Raw genomic sequence first — 21,594 nt, forward strand, 5'->3', positions numbered from 1 at the left:
CAATATAATAAAAATGACCATTTTACCTAATCTATTTAATGCCATTCCAATTAAATTACTAAAAATGCTTTATTAAGGTAGAAAAAATAACAAAATTCACTTGGAAGCACAAAAGGTCAATAATTTCAAAGAAAGTAATAAAAATGTAAAAGAAAGAAGTTCAACAGTACTAGACTTCAAGCTATATTAAAAGATAGTAAAGATAAAATCTATTTCATACTGGCTAAAAATAGAAATGTAGATCAGTGAAACAGAGTAGGTATCCAGTAGTAAAGGATTATAGTAACTTTGTATTTGACAAATGTAAAGATTTAAATTTGGGGGAAAAGAATTCATTATTTAATAAAATAATTATTGGGAAAAATCAGAAAGCAATTGGACCTAGACCAATATCTTAAGCCATGTACCAATATGGAAAAATGATCTAAATATAGAGATATCACATTACCTATCAGACTCATGGACAGGAGAGCAGTTTATGTTTAAACAAGAGATAGAAAGCATTGTGCTCCCTAAAAGGAATAATTTCAATTATATTAAATTAAAAAGTTCTTCTATAAATAAAATCAACATAGCCAGGATTTGAAGCAGAAAATTGGGAAAATATTTTCATAGACAGTTTCTTAGTTAACAATCTCATTTCTCAAATATATAAATGACTATGTCAAATTTATAAGAATATGAGTCATTCTCTAATTGATAAATGGTCAAAGAATATGAATAGGCAGTTTTTCTATGAAATCAAAACTATATATAATCATATAAAAATGCTTTAACTAATTACTGATGAGAGAAATGCAAATTAATACATTTTATAGATGAGATAACATTTTGGTTAAAATGCCCTTCAACTGGGGAATGACTAAACAAGTAGGGGTATATGATTGTGATGGAATACTACTGCACATTAAGAAATGATAAGCTACAGAACCAACATTAATCAAGACTCAACAGATTTTGAAGCAACAAAACTCACAAAAGAACAGAATGGAACATCTTCCAGCAAGGTCTGTCATGGGAAAGTGTGAGTGTACCCAGGGCAGAGAACAGAAACCCAATGTGTGTGGGGGGGGAGGGGAGAGTGAGGGGACAGAATAACCTGAGATCTGCAAAGGGTGATCTCCAGTGGAGGCTTTTGCAGTTCAGACTCATGCCAATCAGCTGGTGAGGCTGACCTGGACAGCTTGACCCAGGGTGAGCTCCTGGCATTCCCAGGAGGAAGGGGTTGGTATTTCCCAGTACAAACAACTCAGAGACAGCCTCAGGTGCTCCCATATTTCCCAATGTCCCAGGGAGTGAGTGGTTGACATACCCAGTTCAGATGGTCCAGAAAGACTGGTGGGCCCACTGAACAATTCCTTGGAATTTGAAGTTGATGGCCCTGGGCCAGTAAGCAAGGCTCTAGGGTTCTCATCATTCAAAGTTGGGAGAGGGCCCAGTAACAAATCAAACAATGAATAAGAAAGGTCAGAGAAAAGCAAGATCTATTGAAAGTTACGTTGGAGGGGCAGCTAGGTGGCACAGTGGATAGAGCACCGGCCCTGGAATCAGGAGTACCTGAGTGCAAATCCTGTCTCAGATGCTTAATAATTGCCTAGCTGTGTGGCTTTGAGCAAGCCACTTAACCCCATTGCCTTGTAAAAGCCTAAAAAAAGTTACTTTGGAGATAAGGATGGGCAAAGTTCAGAAAAGGAGGACAAGAGGATACTACATGTAAAGTTCCAGAGGAGAATTTGAACTGGACTCAGCCCAGAAACACTTCTTTGGAGAGTTAAGAAAGGATTTTAAAAATCAAATGGAAAAATTAAGAAAGAAATGCCAGAAAAAAGTAATATCTTGCCATAAAAAGTGATAGAAGAAAATTAATTCTTTAAAATACATTTGGGAGGGGTAGCTAGATGGCACAGTAGATAGAGTACTGGCCCTGGAGTCAGGAGTACCTAAGTTCAAATCTGGCCTCAGACACTTAATAATTACCTAGCTGTGTGGCCTTGGGCAAGCCACTTAACCCCGTTGCCTTGCAAAAACTAAAAAAAAAATACAATTGGGCAAATGCAAAATGAAAATAATTCCTTCAAAATTACAGTTGGGGGGGAGGCTAGGTGGTACAGTGGATAGAGCACCAGCCCTGGAGTCAGGAGTACCTGAGTTCAGATCTGGCCTCAGACACTTAATGTCTGTGTGGCCTTGGGCAAACCACTTAACCCCATTGCCTTGCAAAAAAAAAATTACAGTTGGGAAAATGGAAAACGATAACAGTTTCTTTAAATGGAGAATTGATCAAATAGAAAAGGAGATTAATAAAGCTAACTGAAGAAAATATCTCCTTGAAAACTAGCCTGGGACTAGTGAAAGCTAATGAATCCATGAGACCTGAAAAATAAGCTAAACAAAATTTTAAAAAATGAAAAAAATAGAAGAAAATGTAAAATACCTCATGGGTAAAACAAATGACCTGGAAAATAGATTTGAGAGCGATAATTTAAGAAGTGCTGGATTACCTGGAAGCCATGGCTCAAAAATAAGCCCAGATAGCTCTTCTTCAGGAAATTGTCAAGGAAAACTGGAGCCAGATATCCTTATATCCTGGAACCAGAGGGTAAATTTGTCATTGAAAGAAACCACTGATCCCCTCCTGAAAGGAATTCCAAAATGAAAACACCAAGGAATATTGTAGCCAAACTCCAGAATTATCAGATCAAGGCGAAAATCCTGCAAGTAGCCAGAAAAAAAGCAATTCAAATACCCAGAACTACATCAGGGTTAGAGAGGACCCAGCTGTCTCAACATTAAAGGAATGAAATACCTGGAATGTGATATTCTGAAGGGCAAGGGAGCCTGGATTATAACCAAGAATCAGCCACCCAGCAAAATTGAGCATACTCTTTCAGGGGAAAAGATGAATTTTTTTTAATGAAATAGGCAATGTTGAAACTTTCCTGATGAAAAGACCAGAGCTGAAAAGAAAATTTTATCTTCAAATAGGAGACTCAAAAGATATAAGAAAAAGTAAACAGGAGAAAAAAAAGATTGCTATTCAATATGTTTAAACTGATTATATCCCTACCTGAAAAAAAAGATTCTCATAACTCTTGAGGATTATAATTCTATTAGAGGGAGTATTCTTAGGCAAATGAGACAGGAGGAAGGGGGAGACAGAATGGCATAAATTATGTCACATGAAAAGGCACAAAAGAATTAATACAGTAGAGGAAAAGAAGGGAGGGTTGAGAACTGCTTGAATCTTACTCTCATCAGATTTGACTCAAAGAAGGAATAACACATACACTCAGGTTGATTTAGAAATTTATCTTACCTTTCAAGTATTAAGAAGGGGGAAGGTGGGAAAGGGAAAGAGGGCCTGATAGAAGGGAAGGAAGGAGAAAAGGGAAAGTGGAAAGCAAAGGAAGGGTGGTTGATAGAATCAAGGACAGATTGAGGGAGGTGGTATTTAGAGGCAAAACATTGCTGAACAGGGCTAGGAGAAAAGGAGGAGAAAAAAGTACAGAGGAGAGATAACATGGAGTGTGAGAAAGTAACAATAATGGATATCCAGACTCAGCTGGCTCAGAAAGCTACTCTTGTCAACAATTCTAAGTTGAAGGAGCATGAGTTCAGAGAGCAGATTCATACATTAGAAGGTTGTTTAAAGAAGAAAAGAGCATATATGTTATGACAGTGGGGATGCCTTACCAAGGGGGAATCTGTGCCATGCTTATGTCTCTCTGTTTGGAGAGCAAACTGAGTTTGAGTACTTGAGAAAAGTGCCCTTTGAATACATGATGGGTCATGAAACTAAGATGATAGCAAAAGTTATAATCACAGTCCTGAAGTTTCAACTGATCAGACTCAGAAAATTTTAGGATGATAAGATGCCTGGCCAATGTTTGCTTCAGTTCACAGTGGTATCTTCTGAATAAGTCATCAGTCTGTGCTTAGTTAGTATGTGGTCATGGCTATGATTGTCATCTTGAAGAAATTGGGTTGAAGAGGGTTCCTTGATTGTGCTGCTTAAAAAACTGTCCACATCTCTATTTTTCTTTGAGAAAAGGCATCATAGATGACAAGCTGATTTTCAGGCCCCTAGAGAGAGGCAGAGCAGAGGCAGAGAGATGACAATGGATCATGAAGACAACTAAAACTACCTTGTGAAGGGTGAACTGGCAAGAGTTGGTTCTTTCTCTTCAGATGGGTGGCGACACTTTTGGAAGGGCTTTAGTACTGACTGTAATGAATGATTGAATCCCAGAGATAATCCTGTGAGTGGTTCTCTGATCCCTTTTTCCTCCTTTCTCTTAAGATTTAAACTTGATGGTTTGCCTCTGATTTATTTATTTTAGGGTGATTTGGGGATTTTGGGGGGGCTGTTTAAATGACTTGTGCAATATATTTTGAAGTAGAATGTGATAGATTTTTTCCCTGTGAATTAGAAGAATTTAACTATATTATGCAAAATTGATTTGTTGATTTTTTTGGTGAAAAACCAGTTCTTAAGTTTTTGCTTCTGATGGATCCAAATGGCAGTACCTCATTTGTTTACTTTGCTTTTGTACTTATATTTTTCCAGGAAAAAATGACCAGAGAAGAAAATTAAGTTCTGTTTACTGTAAAAAAAATTAGTAATTATAACTGTGAATGTGAATGGGATGAACTCTCCCATAAAACAGAAGTGGATAGCAGAGTGGATTAAAAACCCAGAATTCTAAAAGTTGCTGTTTACCAGAAAATACATTTGAAGCAGAGAGATACACACAGAATAAATGTAAAAGACTAGAGTAGAGCTGAAGTGAAAAAGCAGGGGTAGTAACCCTTACTGCTTGCAAAGCAGTTGCAAAAGTAGATCTCATTAATAGAGATAAGGAAGGAAACTATATCCTTCTAAAAGGTACCATGGACAATGAAGTAATTTCAATACTAAACCTGTATTCACCAAGTGATATAGTGGCCAGTTTCTTGGAGAAGAAGCTAAATGAGTTACAGGAAGACATTGACCACAAAACAATATTGTGGCAATCTCAAACTCTCTCTTACAGAACTAAATAAATCTAATTATAAAATAAACAAGAAGGAAGTTAAGGAGGTAAATAGAATGTTAGAAAAGTTAAATATGATAGACCTCTGGAGAAAATTAAATAGGAATAGAAAGGAATATACCTTTTTTTCTGCAGTACATGAAATTTATACAAAAATTGACCATGTATTAGGCCATGAAAATCTAATAATCAAATGCAAAAAGACAGAAATATTGAATGCATCTTTTTTCAAATAATGATGCAATAAAAATCATGTTCAATAAGAGCCTTGAAGAGATAGACATAAAATTAATTGAAATCCAAATAATCTAATTTTAAAGAATGAGTGGGTCAAGCAACAAATCATAGAAATAATTAAAAATTTCATCTAAGACAATGACATTATACTAAACTTGAGCAAGTACAGTCAAAGCAGTTATTTGGGGAAATTTTATATTTCTAAATGCTTACATCAATAAAATAGAGAAAAAAGAGATCAATAAATTGGGCATGCAACTAAAAAAATAGAGAAAAACAAATTTAAAATCCCAATTAAATACCAAATTAGAAATTCTGAAAACAAAAGGAGAAATTAATAAATTCAAAAGGAAAAACTGAACTAATAACTAAATCTGAGTTAATTTTTTTTATCAAAAAAACTAATAAAATAGATAAATATTTGGTTAATCTGAATCAAAAAAAGAAAGAAAACCAAAATCAAAAATGAATTCACCACCAATGAGGAAGAAATTAAAATAATAATTTGGAACTATTTTGCCCTATTGTATGCCTATAAATTTGACAATCTAAGTGAAATGGATGAATATTTACAAAAATATAAATTGCCCAGTTTGAATAAGTAAATACTTAAATAACTCCATCTCAGAAAAGTGATCAATGAACTCTCTAAGAAAAAAATTTCAAGGGACAGATGGATTTATAAGTGAATTCTACAAAACACTGAAGAAACAATTAACTCCAATTCTATATAAATTACTTTTAAAAATAGGTAAGAAGTTCTACCAAATTCCTTCTGTGATACCAATATGGTGCTGATACCTAAACAAGGAATAATCAAAACAGAAAAAGAAAATTATAGACCAATTTTCTTAATGAATAGGGATGCAAAAATTTTAAATAAAATATTAACAAAGGAATTACAGAAATCTATCACTAGGATAATGCACAATGATCAAGAAGGTTTTACTCCAAGAATGCAGTGTTGGTTCAATATTAGGAAAACTGTCAGCATAACTGACCATACAAATAATAAACCTAACAGAAATCATGACTATTTCAATCAGTGCTGAAAAAGCTTTTGACAAAATACAGCATCCATTCCTATTAAAACACTAGAGAACATAGGAATAAATGATGTGCTCTTTAAAACAATAAGTATTATATATCTAAAATCATCAATAAGCATTGATACATAATGGGGATAAGCTAAAAGTATCCCAATAAGAACAAGGGTGAAACAAGGATGCCAGTTTTCACCATTATTATTCAATATTATATTAGAAATGTTAGATTTATTAACAAGAGAGGAAAAAGAAATTGAAGGAATTAGAACAGGTTAAGAAGAAACAAAGCTCTCACTCTTGCAGATGACATGTTGCTATACTTAGAGAATCCTAGAAAATCATCTAAAAAAACTATTGGAAACAATTAGCAATTTTATCAAAGTTGAAAAACATAAAATAAACCAATATAAATCATCAGTATATATATAACAAAACATAGCAGCAAAAGATAAATTCCATTTAAAGTAATTTTAGACAGCATAAAATATTTGGAAGTCTACCTGTTAAAAGGCAATCTCAGAAACTAAAGGAAAACAATTATAAAACACTTTTCATGCAAATAAAATCAGATCTAAATAATTTAGTAAATGTTAATTGCTGATGGGTAGGTTAAGCTATTATAATAAAAATTCTACCTAAACTAAATTACTTATTCAATGCCACACCAAACTTCCAAAAAATTACTTTATTGACCTAGAAAATGTAGTGACTAAATTCATATGGAGAAACAAAAGACCAAGAATATCAAGGGAATTAATTTTTTAAAAAGGTAAAGGAAGGTGGCTGAGCCATACAAGATCTAAAATTAAATTATAAAGCATCAATCAACAAAATTGTTTGGTACTGGCTAAGAAATAGAATGATGGATCCCTGGAATAAATTTGGTTTCAAAAGAAACAATAATAAATAACTAGAGTAATCTGCTGTTTGGTAAACCCGAAGATTGTAGCTTCTGGGGTAAAAACTCATTCTTTGATAAAAACTGCTGGGAGAACTGGAAGATACCAGGCAGAAATCAGGCATGGCTCAGCATCTCACACCCTACTTTAAGATAAGGTTGAAATGAAAACAGGATTTAGACATAAAAGGTGATATCATAAACCAATTTGGAGAACATGGAATTGTCAAATCTATGGAAAGGGGAGTAGTTTATGACCAAAGAAGAAATAGAAAACCTTCTAAAATGGAAAATGGAAAATTTTGATTACATTAAATTGAAAAGATTTTGCACAAATAAAAATGATGCAGTCAAGATTAAAAGGAAGGCAGTAATTTGAGAAACAATATTTACAGCTAATGTTTCTGACAGAGGACTCATTTCTAAAATAGAGAAGCGAGTCAACTTTATAAGAATACAAGTCATTCCCCAATTGATAAATTATCAAATGATATGAAAAGGCAATTCTCAGATGAAGAAATTAAAACTATCTATAGTCATATGAAAAAATACAATTATTATTGATTAGAGAAAAGCAAATTAACTCTGAAGTGCTACCTCACACACACAGCAGATTGGCCAATATTACTAAAAGGGAAAATGCTCAATTTAGAGGGGATATGGGAAAACTGGATGTGGGAAAACTGGAATACTAATGATTTGTTGGTGGAGTTGTGAACTGATCCAGCCTTTCTGGAGAGCAGTTAGGAATTATGTCCAAAGGGCAATAAAACTGTGCATATCCTTTGATCCAATAATATCACTGCTAGGTCTGTATACCAAAGAAATCACAAAAAAGAATAAAAAAACAGATGTACAAAAATATTTAAGGCAATTTTTTATAGTGTCAAAGAATTGAAAATTAAAGCGATGCCCATCATTTGGAAAAGGCTGAAAAAAATTGTGCTATATAATTGTGATGGAGCACTTTTGTTCTATAAGAAATCATGAGAGAGAGAGAATTTCAGAATTACCTGGAAAGACTTTCATTGAATTGATGTTGAGCAAATCTAGAAGAATATTGTACAGACTAATAGCAACTATGATGGACTTATTTATTTCAGCAGTACAAGACAATTCTAAAAGACTTGTGATGGGAAAAATTATCCATATCCACAGAAGGAACTAGGAGTTTAAATACAAACCAAAGCTTTCGAACTTCAATTTTTAAAAGTTGTCTTATGTATTATATACTTCTCTATAGTATTTTGTTTTCCTGTTTTGATTTGATTCTTCTTTCATAACATGTACTCTTTAGCATGGTTATACATGAATAGGTAGAAGGGAAAGGGAAGGGAGGGAGAAAAATGTGAAGCTCTAAGTCTTGCCAAAAATGATTGTTGAAAACCACCCTTGTCTGTAGTTAGAAAAATAAATAATAAAAATATTATTATTTTAGAAAGAAAGAAATGATGAACTGGTTTATTTTAAAAAAATATAGAAAGACTTGTACCTATGAAGGAAGATACTATTCACCTTCAGAGAAAGAACTCATAATTAGAATATGATTTTTACATTTGTATAGATATATATGTATGTGTGAGTATATATGTTTATATATATTTACATGTGTGTATATCTATATATTATATATATATATTTCACATTTAATTGTAACCTTTTCTAGGACAGAGTGGGGAGGAAGGGAGCAAAAATAAGAAGTGCATAGCAGAGAACAAAAGAAAACTTGGAAGCACAGAAAATTGAGTAATTTTGAAAACGTGTAGTATTTATTACACAATTTTTAAAAAAGGAAATCATCTGAAATGGAAATCTATGTTTTTTAGATTGAATCCTTCTTTTATGTTTTACTGTATACATGGAAATTTTTCCTTTTTCTCATTTTGAAATTAAATTTAAAGTGAACAAAAAATAAACTTAAAAAGAGAACTACAAGTAAAACTGATAGAATATAACTATCAAGTAGGACAAAATAATAATATGGGAATGGTGCCAGCTTTAATTTTATGAAGTTTGTATAATAGTGGAGCAGCTAGGTGGTATAGTGGGTAGAGCACTCTGGCCTCAGACAATAATTACCTAGCTGTGTGATCTTGGGCAAGTCACTTAACCCCATTACCTTGCAAAAACCAAAAGGAAAAAGTTTGTGTGATAGATCCTGGCCAATGAAAGTCCAATCCTTAGAAACATGTACAGTATAAGTAAATTGAGACAATCTCCCATGTTGACACTAGTCTCTAGTCAAGAAATGGACTTTTTTTTTAGTTTTTTTTACAAGGCAGTGGGATTAAGTGGCTTGGCCAAGACCACACAGCTAGGTAATTATTCAGTGTCTGAAGCCAGATTTGAACTCAGGTACTCCTGACTCCAGGGCCAGTGCTCTATCCACTGCACCATCTAGCCACCCCAAGAGATGGACATTTAAGAGAACCAATCAAAAATGGAAGTGGATGTAAAAGATAGTAAACAAGGTTCTTTCTCTCATGTAAAGACACCATCAAACCCTGAACACATAGTTCTGCTGTTGCTCAAAAAGGAAATCATGAGGAGTAGTAGGTGAAGAAATACAGTTAACAAAAAAATAACTTTGAAGCAAATTTCTGAAAGACTTATGATGAAAAATGTTATCCATTCCCAGAGAAAGAAATGATGGAGTGTGAATACAGATTGAAGCATACTGTTTTTACTTTGCTTTTCTTGTCATTGTTGTTTGGCAGGGGATGGGGTGGATGGGAGGGCCTGTGTGTCTATTTTTTCTTTTCAAATATGACTGACATGAAAATACATTTTGCGGGCTTGCACATGTATGACCTATAACAAATTGCTTGCCTTTTCAGTGAGTCAGGTGGGGAGGGAAGGAGGGAGAGAACTTGGAATTCAAAATTTTTAAATGAATATTAATCAGTTTTTACATGTAATTTGGAGGAAATAAAATATTAAATAATTTTTTTAAAGGTAATAGCATTGGTGGAAGCACCTTTCTATTGTGAGTCAACCATCTGCCTACTTGGACCCACATATGATGCTTGATATTGAGGAACAGTACAGAAGAGTGGAGACTCAAGACAGTAACTTTAGATAAATATACTCCAAACTTCCCTAGAACCCTGAGGGGGATATGTAACTGACCTCATTCTGGAAAATCTGCTGTGGACTGGGAGAATAATTCCAGAGTCTTGCTATATACAAATTACATTAAGAAATGTCTATTACAGTAGCTGTTGAACTGGATTGAACCTTAGAAAAGTACAACTAGATTCATAATGTTTGCATACATTGCATTTATGTACATATCAAATAGAAACCATTCCAGGGAACTCAGTCACAGCAATACAAGGCATTGTTCCATCTCATCAGTCTTAGCAAATATAAGGCACCATCCTCTTTCATCTTACTCTGTGGTCTCTAAACAGGGGAGAGGAAAGGGAAGAGAAGAGCACCATCTTGTCATCCACAGAGGTAAGGACTGTTGATGAGATTGGAAAAGCAGAAAAAGGAAGAACGCCATCTTGATCCCCTCTGAGGCAACATCCTCTGACGAGATTAAAAAAAAACACATGTTCATCATACCATCATTCCCTCAATTCTTATAGCAGCAGGGTTAGTATGAGAATCTGATTCTGGGGATGAAAGGCCTTAAAAGACAGAATTACCTCAGCACATAGGGGTTCTGTTTTAAAAATTCTCCACATCTAATTTTCACTGTTAAGAGAGATATGTTGGGGCAGCTAGGTGGTGCAGTGGATAAAGCACCAGCCCTGGAGTCAAGAGTACCTGGGTTCAAATCTGGTCTCAGACACTTAATAATTACCTAGCTGTGTGGCCTTGGGCAAGCCACTTACTTAACCCTGTTTGCCCTGCAAAAACCAGAGAGAGAGAGAGAGAGAGAGAGAGAGAGAGAGAGAGAGAGAGAGAGAGAGAGAGAGAGAGAGAAATGTTATGAAAATGGTTAAAGAAAAATCCATGGGACTTGAGTTGACACCTGTGAAATCTTTTGTGGATTTAGTATTCATTGTCTTTGTGGGAAATGCTTTTCTTAGATTGATTTCTTTAGTATTTTTGCTCAAAAGAAATGGTAGTCTCTTTCAAAGTTAAATAATAATTTAAAGTTGTATAAATGGAATCTGTGGATAAAGAGTTTGTGGTGAAAAGAGTGTGGCTTTTTGACTTCCTATTTCTCAGAGCACCTGCTACTCATAGTTAACACTATTCTAGTTGATTCTAGAGTTTGCTTTCTGTCCCTTTTCTGTCCCCTTTTTATATCCCACCAACTCTGTCTCTTATTTCCTTTTTCATAGAAAAGACCCTAAGAGGATCAAGGGGAAAATGGGGTCTGAGGAGGAAGAAGAACTAGCTTAGTATATCTTATTATCTATAGAGAAAAGGCTTATTGATGAGGTTGGGAAATTTTACTCTTCCCTGGGACCTGTCTAGCAGCATTCTAAGAGGCTCTATACTAAATAGTCTATCATAGTTTTGCCTTCCCTATACTCCCAAGACACACACACACACACACACACACACACAATCTCTCTAGGTTCTTCAAACAATATATCAGGAAGCCTATCACTCACCATCATCCATGAGCAACACACTGATATGCTAACCTAAAAAAAATTAGTGTTCCTATCCTTAACCTGGAATTCAAAGTAAATTGAGAACCTTCCCTCCCACACTTTTTTTAGGTTTTTGCAAGGCAAATGGGGTTAAGTCACTTGCCCAAGGCCACATAGCTAGGTAACTATTAAGTGTCTGAGGCTGGATTTGAACTCAGGTACTCCTGACTCCAGCGACGGTGCTCTATCCACCTAGCCACCCCCTCCCACACTTTAGAATAAAATCTTAGTCATCTTTACTAAGGTCTTTAGAAATTGCCCAGTTCTTTGTGCTTTCCTTCTCAGGAAAATAGCATGCACAAGTCCTATTCCCTACCTTGAGGGTAGGAACAACTTTATATTTTTCTTGTATTACTAGTACTTAACCAAGTGACTTGCATATATTAAGAAGTAAATGTTTATTGAATTGAATTGCATCTAAGAACAGCTCAGGTAGATTCTTGACTTCAGCATGTAGTTGAATGGAAATTAAATAGAAAATAGTCAAACTCATAGCAAATAATAGGTCCTAATGTATTCCTACACCCTGAAGAGAAAAAGTATAAAGGTAAAAAAAAGGAGGGGGGAGGGTGTGGATGGACATTGTCTTGTCATCTACAGAGGGGAGAAACTACTGATGAGACTGGAAAAGCAGATGCTATTAACTTGTTCTTCCCCAGATGACACTGAATTCAGGGCAGAAGTTTATGTGATGCTATATATCTGTAAACCCTGTCACCAAAGATTCGCATTGGCTATCTCCAAACAACACAGGAAGTCAGTCCTCAATCCAACCTTCTTCTATCCCTGAAAGTTGAAAAGGGCCCCATGATGGAGAATAAATCCACTTTAAATGGAATTTCTTTACCTAGCATAGAATCTTGTATGCCCCTAAATCTCCAGATTCTTGGGTAAAATATTAAATCTTTGGGTTTCCTTTAGTGTAAAAACCTTAGATCCTATCCAAACTCTACTGCTACAAAGTGATTTTTCTTTAAGCATAGATCTAATCATTGAACTCCACTACTAATAAATTCCAGTGGTCCCCTATTACCTTTTAAGATCAAATACAGATTCCTACATTTAGCTTTTAAAGCATTTCACAGCCTGGTCCCAGTCTTTGTCTCCAGTTTCATTGGATAGTCTTCCAACTCATGAATTTGATTTTCTTTCTGTTCCTTATATATGGTACTCTGTTGAATCCCTTTCCTGGACTCTTCTGTTGAGTCCCTTTTCTGGACTCCCTCAATCTCCCCAGGTGAGCTTAGGAGGGGCAGGAGACAAGTTTCTCCCTCAAGATTTCCAAGTGCTCTGTTGTTAGGGTCCAAGAAAAGTCCCCAATCTCTGAAAAGAGGCACTCAACATAATGGAGATGCCATAGCAAGGATTTATTAAACTAGCTCGAGCTAGGGTTCCATCCTAGGACAGGGCTAGGATCCTGGAACCCCGAGTAAAGTGAGGAGAGACCTTATATATGGTTCAATGGGAGATTTCCAAGCATCTGCCTGCTGGTTGTCTTGAGATGGTGCAGCGTGTTCTTATTGGATGCAGGTCCTGGGGGGGGGGTGTGGGGGGGGGTCCAAGAGCTGACCAGGCAGAGACTTAGGAGCAGAATTTAGGCAAAAGATCATAGGTTTCGAAACTCAGGGTTTTACACTGTTTATTCACCAAAACACCAGTGCCTAAATACCTTTCCAGTCTCTAGTCCACTCCCACTCCCTTGGCACTTAGTAAAATAAGACTCTGGTGTTCAAGGACACCAGGTGAAGATAATTCACAATACTCCCATACACAAATGGCTCCCCACAATACCCCATCTCTCCTTCTCTTTGTCTGGAATGTATTTCCTTCTTACCTCCCTTCAAAAGTAGTTCAAGCACTTTCCTCTCTGTATGAAGCCTTTCCTGGTTGTCTATGCAACTGTTCACATTCTGCCTTCCAAGCTACCTTGCATTTAATTACTTTGTAATTTTTTAGTATATATTTTCTTCATAATTATTCGTTGTATACCATCAATGTACCAGGTCTCCCCTAGTAGACAAGTTTCCTGTGAGTGGGATTGTTCCAATCTTTGTATTTGTATCCAGTATCTTAGCATAGTGCCAGGAGTATGGTAGATGCCTAATAAATACTTGATCATTATTGCAGGCATACCTTGGAGATATTGTGGGTTCAATTCTTGACCACCGCAATGAATCAAATATCACAAGAAAGTGAGTCACATGAATTTTTTTTTGGTTTTTCAGTGCATATAAAAGTTATGTTTATACTATCCTATAATGTACTATGCAATAATATGTCTTAAAAAAGTCCATACCTTAATTAAAAATATTTTATTACTAAAAATGCAATCATTTGAGCCTTCAGCAAGTCATGATCTTTTGCCACTGGAGAATCTTGCCTCCAGGTCAATAGATACTGACTGAACAGGATGGTGGTTGCTGAAAATTGGGATGACTGAGGCAATTTCTTAAAATAAGACAACAATGAAGTTTGACAGCTGTATGGAGTCTTCCTTTCACTTGAACACTTAGAGGTTATGGTAGGTTTGTTAACTGGTCTAGTTTCAATATTGTTATCTCTTAGGGAATTGGGAGACCTGAGGAGAGAAAACACCTGGTTGGTGGAGCAGTTAGAACTTATACAACATCTATCAATTAAGTTCACAGCCTTATCTGGGCATGGTTTTTGTTGCCCCAAAACAGTTGAAATAGTAACATCAAAGATCACCATAATAGATATAATAATTAAAAAGTTTAAAATATTGTAAGAATGACCAAAAGGAGATAAAAGACATAATGTGAGTATATGCTGTTGGAAAAATTGCATAAATAGATTTGCTCAACATAGAGTTGCCACAAATGTTCAGTTTGTTTAAAAAAAAGCAACATCTGCAAAGAACAATAAAATGGCCATAATAAAATAATAATAATAATAATAATAAACAATTAAAAATAAGATGCCTGCATTGCCTTACCTAGTGTTGCTTATTACTATTAACTATTATTGCATTATTATTATTACCTCTCTTACTGTTTTCTCCTTTCTGAAGTTATTTTGTTTATATACTTATCTCTATATCTGTTATAGCCCTACAACGGAAGGAAAATTGTCATATTTCTATCTCCCAAGTACTTACCATATTGTTTTGTGCATAAAGGGGAATGCCTGTTTGTTGGACTGTATTCAATCAAAGAAAAAGGCTAGGTTCCCAATCTAGGAATGTATGGAAAAATTAAATGAAAACTAGCCTAAAAGTTCTCAATAAATTCATAGCAAACATAGACATCATTCTAGTTAATTCTGGAGTTTGATCTCTGTCCTTGTGACGTTATATATCCCCCCTTCTATCCCTTGAGTTCTCTGTCGCTTTTTCTCCTTTTCTCTATCTCTGATAAATCTAATTTCACTTTATTTCCTTTCACAAAATGGAAAATGGTTGAGATAGAAATGGGGATTAGAGGTTGAAGTAAGGAAAAAACTAAGAACATTATGCTGTCATTCACAGAGGCAAGGTCTATTGATGAGATTGGAAAGAGCTCTGGTGGGTTTCATCCTGTCCCCCCCCCCCCCCACCAAGTCCTGTTTATGAGTTTAGGACAGCAGTCAGATGATGTACAGGTATATTCCCCAATACCACCACCACATAATCTTCTCAGGTAATCCCCAAACAATAGTATGAAAAGCCTGTCACCCATCAATCCTACTCCTAGCCCTAAGTAACACAGTGTGAGCCACAATGTGGGTACAGCGCCACCTAAATTCTAATATCATAGTTTGACTACTTTTGCAGGGAGCACCCCCCAAGTTCTCAGAGGAAAATAAGGACTGTGAACTGGAATAGACGAAAGATTTTTTCTAACATCATTAATAAAGTCTTTTAAAAAATTTTCCCAGTTTCCAGTGAAATTATTCCCTCCTGAAATTATTTTCTATGTACTTGTATACATGTTATACTCTCTCAGCAGAATATCAGTTTCATGAGGGCAGAGAGCTATCATATTTCTCTGTCTCTATCGCCAGGCACGTTGCCTTTCATATTCATAGAAGGCAGTGCATATTTCTTGGATTGGAGGGATCTTAAGAACAGCTTAGTTCATAACTTCAGCAAATATTTACAAATTAGATACAATCTAGCCTGTACTCATAAAGTCACAGTAAACACAAGTAGTATTCTAATTTATTCTGAAGCTTGTTGTCTCTTTAAATCTCCCCAAGTCTCTCCCTCTCTGTTCTGTTACTTCATCCCCATGTCTCTCTATCTCTGACTATTCAAATGTCACTGTTTCATTTCATAGAAAGGACCAGATGATGAAGGCAGAAATGAGGCCCTGAAGGGAAGATGGAAAAAAGGAAAGTGCCATCTTGTCAGCCACAGAGGCAAGACCTGCTAATGAGGCTGGGAAAACAGCAGTTTATCATCCTGACCTTCCCTAAGTCCTGACTCTCCAGGTCCTGCCCTCACAGTACATGCCATCCTCTGTCTCTCCCCAAGAAATACAAGAAGACTTTCACCCACACTGTTCTCATCTCTGACCAAAAGAATGGAAGCCTAAAAGAGAGGTACAAGTGGGTTATAATCACAGTCTTGCTCTAATCCCAAACGACTCATTTCCTTCAGAAAAAAATGAATACCTTACCTCACCTCCCTTTAAAGACTTCGATCATCATTATCAGTATTTTTCTTCTGAAATTTCATAGTTTTTCATGTTTTCTCCCTTCTAAAAATATGTTGTATATCCTTATCTCTGTCTGTATAGCTATTCCTAGCACATTTCCTTACAAAGTGGAAAGGGTATTTGTTGAATTGAACTGAATGGAATGAAATTAACCCAGAGGACTAAATAAAAGTCATAGCAAACACAGGTACCATTCTAGTTCATTCTAGAGCATGATCTCTATCCCTGTCTTTATATCTCCTCACTTGTCTTTTAACTCACTTCTCACTTCTTTTAACTCTGAATCTCCCCATCTCTAGCTACTCTAATTTCCTTTGCTTTCTCTTTCGCAGAAACTGAGATACAAAGGCCAGAAATGGAAGTAAAAGGGAAAAACACCATCTTCTCACTGAGACAAGACCTGGAGCTGGTAAGACTGAATGAGAAGATGGTTCTTATGCTGTTTCTTTCCTACATTCCTGCCTCTTAGTTTAAGTTAGCAACCTAGGGGCTATAATAGCTATATATGTGTTCCCATATAGTATGCTCCTTTCTGGTTCCTTCCAAACAACAGAATGAGAAGCCTGTCACCTACTAATCCCACTCCTTTTAAGTGATGAATAGTGGGGTCCATGACTAGGGAAGCACAGTATCAAAGATTTGCAATATATGAGTTTAATAGCAGTAACACACTCATACCCCTTTCAGTGAGACAGATGTATTGACTGCTTCACCCAGTGGCTTTTCAGGTGGTTAAAATCAAGATCTGCAATATTAAATATCTTACACACATACATGAAATTCATCTTCTATACTATGGAAAATGAGCATATACAATAAAAGAGGATCTTCAAATGTTACATTGGTGACATAAAGAGAAACAGCAACAGGCATGCTTGTAGTGTACATGCTTGATCCAGTTTGTGAGAGATTGTGCTATATCAATTGCATCTTTCCCTGTGTTTGAGGCTCAAATAAATATAGTTATTTTTATCTATGAAAATGACTGGAATCATACAGAAATTGTATATATATAATATATATCAGAGCAGTGATCAAGTATTAATATTTTATTTTACATTTTTTTACATTAATGACAAGGGGAGGCTCTGCCTCCTCTGCCTGCCCTGACAGCATTCCCTGTACCTCTTCCTGGGGAACACAAAGACTGGCTCAAAAGGGAGCCAACAATAAGGTCAAAGCCCCACTTAAGCTCTAAGTCCATGCTACTCCTGCTCTGTCATTGAGGCCCCCCTACCCCAACATCAAATGAGGACCCTCACTCCCCTAATGAATAAGGGTGGATTTGACATTATTACTTGTCCAGTTCTTTGGAAATCTCTTCATCTTTAAAGCTTTCTCCTTCCTTAAAATTATCTGGTATATTTATCAATGTATATTGACTGTTCTATTCCCCCAATAGAACATAAGGGCAAGGATTCTTGTACTTCTCCCTGTATCTCCAGTATCAAGCTTTGTATATAGCAGGTAATGAATGTTTGTTGAATTGAATTAAATCTAAGAAGAGAAAATTTAGGTTCAAAGCTTCAACATAAATGGATGTCCATCTAGTCCAGGGACCTCTAATAGTAAAGAAAGGTATCATTCTAGTTCAGTCTAGAGTTTGATCTCAATTTATATCTCTTCAAACCTCTCCCTCAAAATTTTTTTCCTTTATCTCCTTGTCAGTCTTATGTCTGACTAGTCTACTTTCATTTTGTTTCCTTTTATAGAAAGGATCATAAGATAACTTAGGCAGAAATGAGGACCAGAGAAGAGAGGAAAGAAAAGGGAAGAATACCATCTTATCATCTACAGAGGCAAGACCTTTTGATGGTGTTTATCATTCTGATCTTTCCTAAGCCCTGCCTCTGAGTTTTAGGAAAGCAATGTTACCAAAACATTGTTCAAGGCCACTTGCATAAGAGAGCTCCACTGTGGGCTTCCCCAAAGAATTGCAGATGAAAGCCATCTCTCCCCCTAAATCCAACCCAGTCAGATCCCTGAATGTTCTCATTGATGGTTCCAAAGAGACTTGCAAGAGCGTCACTCACAGTGACAACCTGTTTCCTTGAAGGTCATGATTGTCTCTGACATGGAGAGATTTGAAAGGGTAACCCCTTTGTCTTTTTTCTATTCTTTCCCTATTTCCACTCCAATAAGGCACAAACCTTTATTAAGCATCAATTATTTCAGTTATGCTATGTTAATTATTAAGGATAAAAAGCTCTCTCAAAAGTTTAAATTTGATTGTGCCCAGTCTTTACTCCTTACCCCTCAAAGACCTTTGTAGGAAAAAAGTTTTTCTTCCTAACATCTGCCCTCTGAGATTCCACATAAGATCTACCTTTTTATCTTTTGGTTCTTTTAGCCCTTCCTGCTATTTGCATTAGTTGCCATACGAGCTCCAGGGTCTCTTCACATACCTCCATCTACCCTTTTCTCCCTAAGAGCCATGACTCTGCCTATTCCCCTCTTCTGTTCTCCTATCTCCTCACCCCACCATTCTCAGGGATATGATTTATTCTTGGGTAAAAATAGGTAAAAGAGATTTACAATATTTCAGCTTGTGTTTTATCCTGTTTACTTGCCTTCCTATACCTTGCCTCTAATGATGGTTTAAGAACCATTTTTGATATCTCCATTCCATTAGTTAATCACCTAAAGATACTTCACAAATTATCATCAAAAGAAAAGGTAATTAGATCAGAGGTACCTTTTACCAATTCACTGACTCAGTTCTCCTCCTACCTAACCTGGTTACCAGACTACCTTCTAGAGCCTCTCCCAAATCCAATGAAGTCCATGCTAGGCAATGTTGACAAGGAAATGTTTTCTATTGGTGATATGGTCTTAGTTTTCTGTTCTTCACTGATAACTTCTGTTCCTATCTTATCACCCAGACCACAAGTGATCTGCTATCTAATACTTCAGGTTCAAGTGAAAGCATTAACCTAGCTCCTGACCCAACTACCTGGTGGCTTTCCACTTCCCATCTAAAAAGAGGACCAACAAAGGGTGTTTTAAGCCTTACCTGATAGTCAGGCTTCCAGTCCAAGAACCCTCTTTGTTTATTTACATATCTTTCCTTATTGACTTCCTGGCTAAAGAGCTTCTCCCTTGACTCTTCAATGGCAATGTCTGGTTCCCTTTACCCCAACCTGCTACCATTATCCTTAGGAGATTTACCCCAGAATCTGCCTTTAGGCAAAATTCCCTTCCATCCTTAAAGCATAATACCTTGGAGCTACACTGTCTGTCTATTCAGAAACACCTCTGATTACTATACATTTTTTCCCAGCTCATTACGTTAGTTGTCTCTAGAGAGCATCTTGGTTTGGAAGTCCCTAACTGTTTGCTTATGTCATATGATCAACATATATCTTGCTCTACAAACAGAAAACACTAACTGGATTCTCACATTACAATTGATCCTTATTTCTCCATTAATACAAGAAGGCTGCTTATCAACTTCTTGATAACCACTTCTTGCTGCACTCCCTCAAGTCTGGGATTCTCAAAAGAGAATTTAAAAAAAATGTTTCATCTAGTCATTCACACAAGCAAGTCCTCCTGATAGATTGAAAAAGTAGCTATCAGTCTACCTGTCTACAATTTCTTTTTCTGTCAGTTTAACACAAGTCACACCTCATTCCCACCTACTCTCATATGTGCCTCTCTGACCCCTGCAAAAAAGATACAAGAGGAAGTTCATTATCCATCAAACCTATTCCCATACCAGTGTGACACACTACCACTTAAAAGAAAACCAAAACAGGGACATGGGCCCTACTCAAGCTTTGGCCCCAGATTGTTCTTATTCCTGGCATGCCTTAGACCCTAAAAGGAAAATTTAGAACTTACCACACTTTAAGAAAAAGACTCTTATTATCATCATTTCTTATGTTTGAATCTACAAAGAACAGAGCTAGATTTCTAATTCCAGGATACATATCTGCAAATATATGTATATATTTCCATATATATATATATATATATGTGTGTGTATACATACATACTTACATGTACATATAATATATAAACACTTAAACAAATTAAATGAAAACTAGTCCAAGGGACTCAATTGTTCCTATTGCCAAGGGAAAATATATCATTTACTCACTAGACTAAAAGGTGGGTGAGGGAATATCAGGTTCAAGGGGAGACATGTAAGGTAAGAGGCAATGAAGAGACTAAGATTACTGCTGAAAAAGCCTAAACTCCAGAAAGTCACCAAACACTGGCATATCACTGATTATGTGGAAAAGAAGGAAGAAAAGGAGGCAGGCAAGTGATACTGAGGTCAAGTCCTATTAGACATTTGGGGAAGGCCATACCTCAAATAGCAATGAATGAACACCTCCTCTCACACTTAAAAGAACTCATCCTTTTAGATCCAACTGAAAAACACTAGATTACAGGAGATATGTATTGTTACTGCTTTTGTTGGGGGAGGAGGATAGAAACAAGCCCCCGCCCCCTTTTATAGTTAAGAGTCAAGTAAAATCTCAGTGACACTCCCAGCCTGGGCCTCCCATATGTCACACAATGTAATTCAAATTGAGGGAAGAGCAAAAGGAATGACTGCTATTGAGATAGATCTCTTTGGTCTGTTCCCAAGCCCACTCTCAAGTCACCATCTAGCCAATGCTTGCTTCCCTTCCACTATCTAGGCACAAAACAACAGAAGACCTGCGTTCTATCCCATGCAAGGTTGGCTTCTAGTCCATGTTTCTTTCCCATCCCATTAACAGTATTGATCTCTCTATAAGCTTTATAGATGAAGTATAATGCTCTATCTTCACTAAGCTTGTAAAGCATCTAATGCAAATCTTCATAATAAACATTATTGTCTAACAACTCTTCTGTGGGAAGACAGGAGAGAACTCTAACTGATCTGCAACAATTACTCTGGATAGACTTTTCTTATGTGGTCCACTTTCAACCTCAGCAATATCCTCAACTCTTTATTCTCCATTCCACATAGTCAATCAGTTGCCAGTTTGACTCTATCTTCACAGCGACTCTCTTTTATCAAACCCCTTCTATCTACTCATAGTTACCACCCTAGTTCAGGTTCTCATGACTTCTTGCTTAGAATATTGGAGTGCTCCCCTAAGTGGTCTG

The 21,594-nt window shown here is 36.2% G+C and overlaps 1 long non-coding RNA gene across 2 annotated transcripts in view; it reads left to right on the plus strand.

The window, feature by feature from the left end:
• LOC141523381 (uncharacterized) overlaps positions 1 to 21,594 on the plus strand; it is a 71,945-nt gene that overhangs the window by 20,926 nt on the left and 29,425 nt on the right. The window contains exons 1-3 of one of the 2 annotated variants that reach the window (XR_012478478.1): positions 13,956 to 14,022; positions 16,108 to 16,372; positions 16,821 to 16,897. This is a non-coding gene — a long non-coding RNA (uncharacterized LOC141523381). Of the gene's footprint in view, positions 1 to 13,955; positions 14,023 to 16,107; positions 16,373 to 16,820; positions 16,898 to 21,594 lie in introns of those variants that run through there. The other variant, XR_012478479.1, reaches the window with a different exon arrangement.

The sequence above is a fragment of the Macrotis lagotis genome, chromosome 5 (genome assembly GCF_037893015.1).
Source record: "Macrotis lagotis isolate mMagLag1 chromosome 5, bilby.v1.9.chrom.fasta, whole genome shotgun sequence".
In the NCBI taxonomy this organism is placed as follows: Eukaryota; Metazoa; Chordata; class Mammalia; order Peramelemorphia; family Peramelidae; genus Macrotis; species Macrotis lagotis.